The sequence below is a fragment of the Prenolepis imparis genome, unplaced genomic scaffold (assembly GCF_030444845.1).
Source record: "Prenolepis imparis isolate NDT839.2.m4 unplaced genomic scaffold, iyPreImpa1.0 SCAF_2, whole genome shotgun sequence".
Classification (NCBI taxonomy): Eukaryota; Metazoa; Arthropoda; class Insecta; order Hymenoptera; family Formicidae; genus Prenolepis; species Prenolepis imparis.
In genome coordinates this window covers 1902883-1909204 of record NW_028141160.1, presented here as the reverse complement: position 1 = coordinate 1909204, position 6322 = coordinate 1902883, and the positions used below count along the sequence as shown (strand labels likewise).

The 6322-nt window shown below is 30.8% G+C and overlaps 1 pseudogene; it reads left to right on the top strand.

Annotated features, from left to right (window-relative positions):
* The first annotated feature begins 1290 nt into the window (after positions 1 to 1290).
* On the top strand, positions 1291 to 4033 carry LOC145948922 (E3 SUMO-protein ligase ZBED1-like; annotated as a pseudogene).
* The last annotated feature ends 2289 nt before the right edge of the window (positions 4034 to 6322 follow it).

The following is a 6322-nucleotide window of genomic DNA, read 5'->3' as shown; positions in this document are numbered from 1 at the left end:
ATTTATTATTATCGAAATATAATCAATTATATTATTAACAATCTTATCATTATTATTATTTTATGGAATAATAAATATTAGTCAATTATTATATTTTTTAGCTTTTCTCTCACTTACTGACAGGTACAGTACGACGCCGCGGACCAAGCGTCCGCCGCCGCGCGCCACGGAGCGCGTCCTGCAGTACAAATTAATTTATTCCATACAGATGGGATCAAATGACCATTCTAAAAAAATATTATTTTTATAGAAAATCAAACGAGGAATACGATGGTATTTTTTTTACATTTTTAAACTGATGGCCTCGAGTAAAATGACTTTAAATACTTTAATTGTTTATTGTTTTAATGTTTTAATTGTTTATAATAATTACAAGTTAACAACAAATATAATAATAATCGACATTAAAATGAAGATAATTCTATTACCTTGAAAATGAGCCTAAATTGAACTCTATACGATGAATAGAAGCGGAGTTATCGCGATTTAAATAAGTGCATAATCGGCGAGTTTTCAAAATTTTAACCGTCTGTTTTTTCGAAAATATTGACGAAAAAAAAAAATGCCAAAATACGTGTCGGCTTATTTTGTATAAGAAACGCGTAAAAAATTTTTGAAGCAAATAAAAAAAGTGACCCAATATTTTTTACAAAATCCGTTCGATTTGTAAAAGAATGTCTCATATATGGTATAGATGTCTGTGGATAAAACAGTCAATGAATACGTTTATACGTAACCTCCGTAGTTCTAAGATTGGCCAATCACAGCTCACAGCTCACAGCCATTCCTCTGAAGAATGGAACGGCTGTGATTGGCCAGTCTTTTGACCGATATTACATTTGTCGTACGACAAACTTTTTAAGCACATTGATTGACTACAAAAACTCAAGAAATTTTCTATACTGCAGCCAATCAATGCGCTTAAAAAGTTTGTCGTACGACAAATGTATAATATCACCTAGAAGTACGGATTATTAAACTCGATTAAAAGTGATATGCTTATACAGAGGTTATGTCTCTCAAATAATAATAAATATTAATTCATATAAAATAAGAAGTACTTTTCCCAGTGTTATTTTATTAAAACCTTACAACAAAGACTTTAGGTAGGTACAATTTATATAATATAGTAGGAAAATTATTATTGTGATGTTATGAATTAATATATACTCTTTCTATAGCAAATAAAATTAAATGCATTCATGTAGTCTATGTTATGTTCTGTTAAAATTAGATAAGAATGACTTAATGATGTCAGTATTTTTATTTTCAGGCAGTTTGTAAAGCAAAATGTCACTTAATAATAATGAATGTGCAGAAAACGATATTGATGAGCCAGATGAAATTATTGATAATACTAGTGTACTGAAAAAAAAGAAAAATCTTGTAGTGAGTATTGAAAATACCACTCGTACTCGAAGTATCGCTAGAGAGCATTTTGGCATGCTTAAAGATAGTGAAAAAAGTATTGTAGTAGACAGATTTCACGTATATTGTAAGATGTGTTTTATGCATCCTGATGGACGAAAAATATGTAGATATAAAAAAACAGTTAGTACTGGAAATTTAATTGCCCATTTAACAGAAGAACATAAGATAAAATCAACACCTTTGTCAAATCAAAGAGCCAACATTAAGAGATTTTTTCATTCTTATGGACAATCTGAACAATCATCCAAATCTTCAAAATTCACAGAGAAAAAAAAAGAGCTAAGTGACAGCATGACTATCTGGTTTTGTAGAGATCTCATTCCGTTTTTTGAAGCTGAAAAAGATGGGCTAAAAGACTTTTTAAAAATACATAGTGTTGTACAAAATGATTCGGATCTGCCACATCCAAGTACATTATCTCGTCATTCACTCTCAAGGGTATATAATGATTGCATATGTGCTGTTAAAACAAAAATAAATGAGGATAATCCAAGTGCAATTTCACTAACCATGGATGCGTGGACTGATAATTATCATCATATTCCATTTATGACTTTCACTTTACATTGGATATCGCCTATAGAAACACAGTTGAGGTCATGTATATTACAAACAAGTTTCTTACCACATCCTCACACAGCAGATAATATTGTTGAAGAATTAAAAAAAGTACTAACAGAATTTAACTTACAATTAAACGACAAAATTATAACTCTCGTAACTGATGGAGGATCAAATATGATTAAAGCTACAAAACTTATGAAAGTTGACAGGGTACCTTGTATTGCACATGGACTCCATAATTTAGTGATGGTAGACACCATTTCTAAATTACCAGACGTTAATAGTCTTATAGCTAAAGCTAGAAGTATTATAAAAATTCTTGCTTTTAAAACTTACGATATTGAAAGAGTAAAAGAAATTACTCAGCAAGAGGACATTAATAATATATTAGACAATGCTGAAAATTTGGAAGAGATTTTAGAAGCTGATGCAAGATTTGATTCCACACTTTTCAAAAGTAATGAGCATTCGTATGCTCAAGGTTTTCCTTCATTTGTGACATGTTCAGGATTACATAAAGATGTATCAACTAGATGGAATAGTACATTAGAAATGTTATCGAGTTTACTTAAAAATAAAGGTAGGCTAAGCTGTGATAAAATTTATATCTATCTGAATTTGAATGTATTGACATTATAAATTTATAAAATATTATTTACAATAAATTATCTATTTTACTGTAAAAAAATAAGTTGAAGTTAATAATATAAATATTACTAAAGAATTGTGTAATGGCAAATTAATATTTTCTATTTATGATATATGACAATTTACGAATAATTTAATTAATTGGACATATTTACATATTATTATAATAATTGAAATAACTTTAAATAATTGATTAAATTATTAAAGAAAATATCTCTTTATCGCATAATTGTAAAGCTATCATTTTACAATAATATTCGAAATCTTATGTATTAATAGTTTTTTTATTTAAATGTTATAATTGATTTTTTAGAGATAGTGATACGCTATTTGGAAATGAATAAACGTTATGATGCAATTCCTACGGATAATGAATGGAAGGAAATCGAAGGTGTAGCAGACTGCTTAATAAGTATTAAAACAGCAACAGAAATTCTTTCAGGAGTAGAATATCCAACAACCAATCTTGCACTTTTATTTAGGTTTGTAACACATTTTTGAATGAATATAGAATTTCAAAATGAAGAGCAATATCATAAAATATGTATTGATGTAATGTTCTCATTGTCAGTTAAGTTTAATGCTTTTTGTATTTTAACATCACTAATTTATTTTAAATTTAAAAGGAGTTACTGAATGCTATTATATTAATTTTTTCTTTAATCTTTTCAGGGCAGAAGTTGAGAGTAACATGTATATAAATGAAGATGATTCGTCCATAGTAAAACAACTTAAAGAAACTATTTTACACAATATAAAAAAGCGATTTCCAATTCATGAAACTCATGTTTGCGGAGCACTTCTGGACACTTCAAAATATTAGAGGTGTTACGGAATATCTCACAGACAAACAACAATCTCCTGAAGAATTTTTAAAGTATATGATACACAAAATGATTCCTTCGAACTCTATAACTGAGCAAGTTAAATAATAATCACGAAATATAAGATTATTTTTATGATATAATTAGATTCTCATGTTTATTTTTGTTTTTTACAGATATCTAATAAAAAAAAATATTATTCTACGTCACTTCTTGGAGTTAAAAAATTAAGACTAGAATTGGCTGCAAAACATGCAAATATTATTCCTCATGAAGATCCAATTCTTATCGAAATTAAAAAGTATTTACATATTTCGGAATCTATTGAAGATCCTCTACAATGGTGGAATAAAATGAAATTGTCACTGCCAAATTTATACAAATTGGTATGTTGCATTTATGCCATACCAATTACAAGTTCAGCATCTGAGCGTGCATTCTCTTTTGCAGGTTTACTTATTACGGCAAAGCGTTCTGCGTTGAAACCATCAAAATCTAATAAAATTTTATTTATTCATGATAATTTCAAATTGATAAAAAATATATATTTAAAATCAGTAAAATAAGTGCAACATACCAATTTTTCAATGGCCGCGTTCAGCAAAAACAGCAGCTTTGTAACTGTTGTAAAATTCGTGAATCTGATTGGTGTATTCTCTTCATCTTACAAGTAACACTACTGCCATTCGCCGATATTCTTGAAACTTTGCACACACGTAGTACATCGAAAAACATTAAACACGTGTTTTTTTATTTTGGCTAACAAGGCGTTTTAAGGTCGGGTATAGTACCACTATCTTGCCTTCACTGGTCGGGTATAGTACCACTATCTTGCCTTCACTGGCTGGGTAGACCTTCCCATTGCCTTCAGTTTCCGCCATTTGGATGCGTCATATTGAATTTTTCATCCGCCACCTCTAGATTGATATAATTGTTGCCAAAATCGTAATCATGTATCTAATAAACTTCGCAAGTGGCGTTAAATAAAGTTTTTGAAACTTCTGCGATTTTGTCCACCATTTTGTATTTGCCATTCTGAATCTCGTTAAACTAATGTCAAAATCGTCATTAGCGATCTCAAAAACACGCAGACAATGGGAAGGTCTACCCAGCCAGTGAAAGCAAGATAGTGGTACTATACCCGACCAGTGAAGGCAAGATAGTGGTACTATACCCGATCTTAAAACGCCTTGTTAGCCAAAATAAAAAAACACGTGTTTAATGTTTTTCGATGTACTACGTGTGTGCAAAGTTTCAAGAATATCAGCGAATGGCACTTGAGTAGTGTTACTTGTTAGCTGAATCTAAGAAATAACACCAATCAGATTCATGAATTTTACAACAGTTGCAAAGCTGCTTTTTCTACTGAACGCGGCCAATTTTTTCTTTAACAATATTTGTGATATATATTGTGATATATATATATGAAAATTTATAATATATTATAAAAATTTTATTTAAATATATTATATTTTAAATTTATATATTATATTTTAATTTTCTAAGCTTATTTATTGAATTACTTTAAAGTTCAGCTTTTTAGTTTTAAAAAAAGTACTAACGCCGCCGTTCGCCGCCGCCGCCGATAAATTATCATTCGCCGATTACGCCGTCGCCAAAAGAGAAAATTTTCAACGAATTCGCCGCCGCCAAGCTATTTTACCTCTAAAGCTAATATTTCATGGGCAGCGAAATGCAGCAGCAGCGAGCAGCAGTTTAGTAATTTCCTAGAAATTACTAACCTGGTTTGGCTCACTTCCGGCGCAAATTTTTGCCGCTCGAAGTTCATTCGATTGAACATCAAAGCAGTAAAATTGGTCTCCGCAACAGCAGAAGAATGTGTTTAGACGGTGTATACGATCGTGATTTAGATATGGAATTTTCAGAAGTAAGTACAAAAACTTTCACAGAAATGGAAATATATAATTTTAGTTATACTTGATGACATTATTAAGCATATATTGAAATTTAACGCTAAAAATAAAATTAATCACTATTCTTTGTATCATGGTATAATATACTGTTGGGGCATAGGTTATATTTTGTTTGGGTTGTATTTTTTTCAATTTGCTGGCATAAATCTATATATATGTATGTGTGTATATATATATATATACACACATACATATATATAGATTTATGCCAGCAAATTGATATATATATATATATATATATATATATATATATATATACGAGGGCAGTTCGATAAGTCAGTGACTTTTACAAGATATGGCACTCAAATCGCAATCTAATTTTATTTCTGATATTTACCATCTTATTTAAGTATACACACCAAGTTTCAAGTAGATCTGTCAAATAGAAATTTTTTGACAGCGTTCTAAAGCGGATAAGTTTGTGTTTTTTGCTAAAATGGAAAAAAGTGAATTTCGTGTGCTAATAAAACATTACTTTTTGGAAAAACCATTAAGGAAACTGAAGAAAAGCTAAAAAAGTATTATGGGGACTCTGCTCCGTCGCATGGAATGGTTCACAAGTGGTTCACTGAATTTCGTTGTGGTTTTTGGTCGATTGTGAGCAAGCGCGGCACCCATCTGGCCGACAGCTTCTTCATGCTCAAATGTTTATGCAAGATATTAAAAACACGTTCGTTTGAGATGTTTACCATCTTGGCTATCTCGCGTATCTTCACTCGACGGTCGTCCAATACAATATCATGGATTTTATTGACTGTTTCTTCAGTTGTGACCTCATTCGCATGTCCCGGGCGCTCAGCATCATTCGTGCTTGTACGACCACAACGAAATTCAGTGAACCACTTGTGAACCATTCCATGCGACGGAGCAGAGTCCCCATAATACTTTTTTAGCTTTAGTACTCTGCGTTGATACCACTGC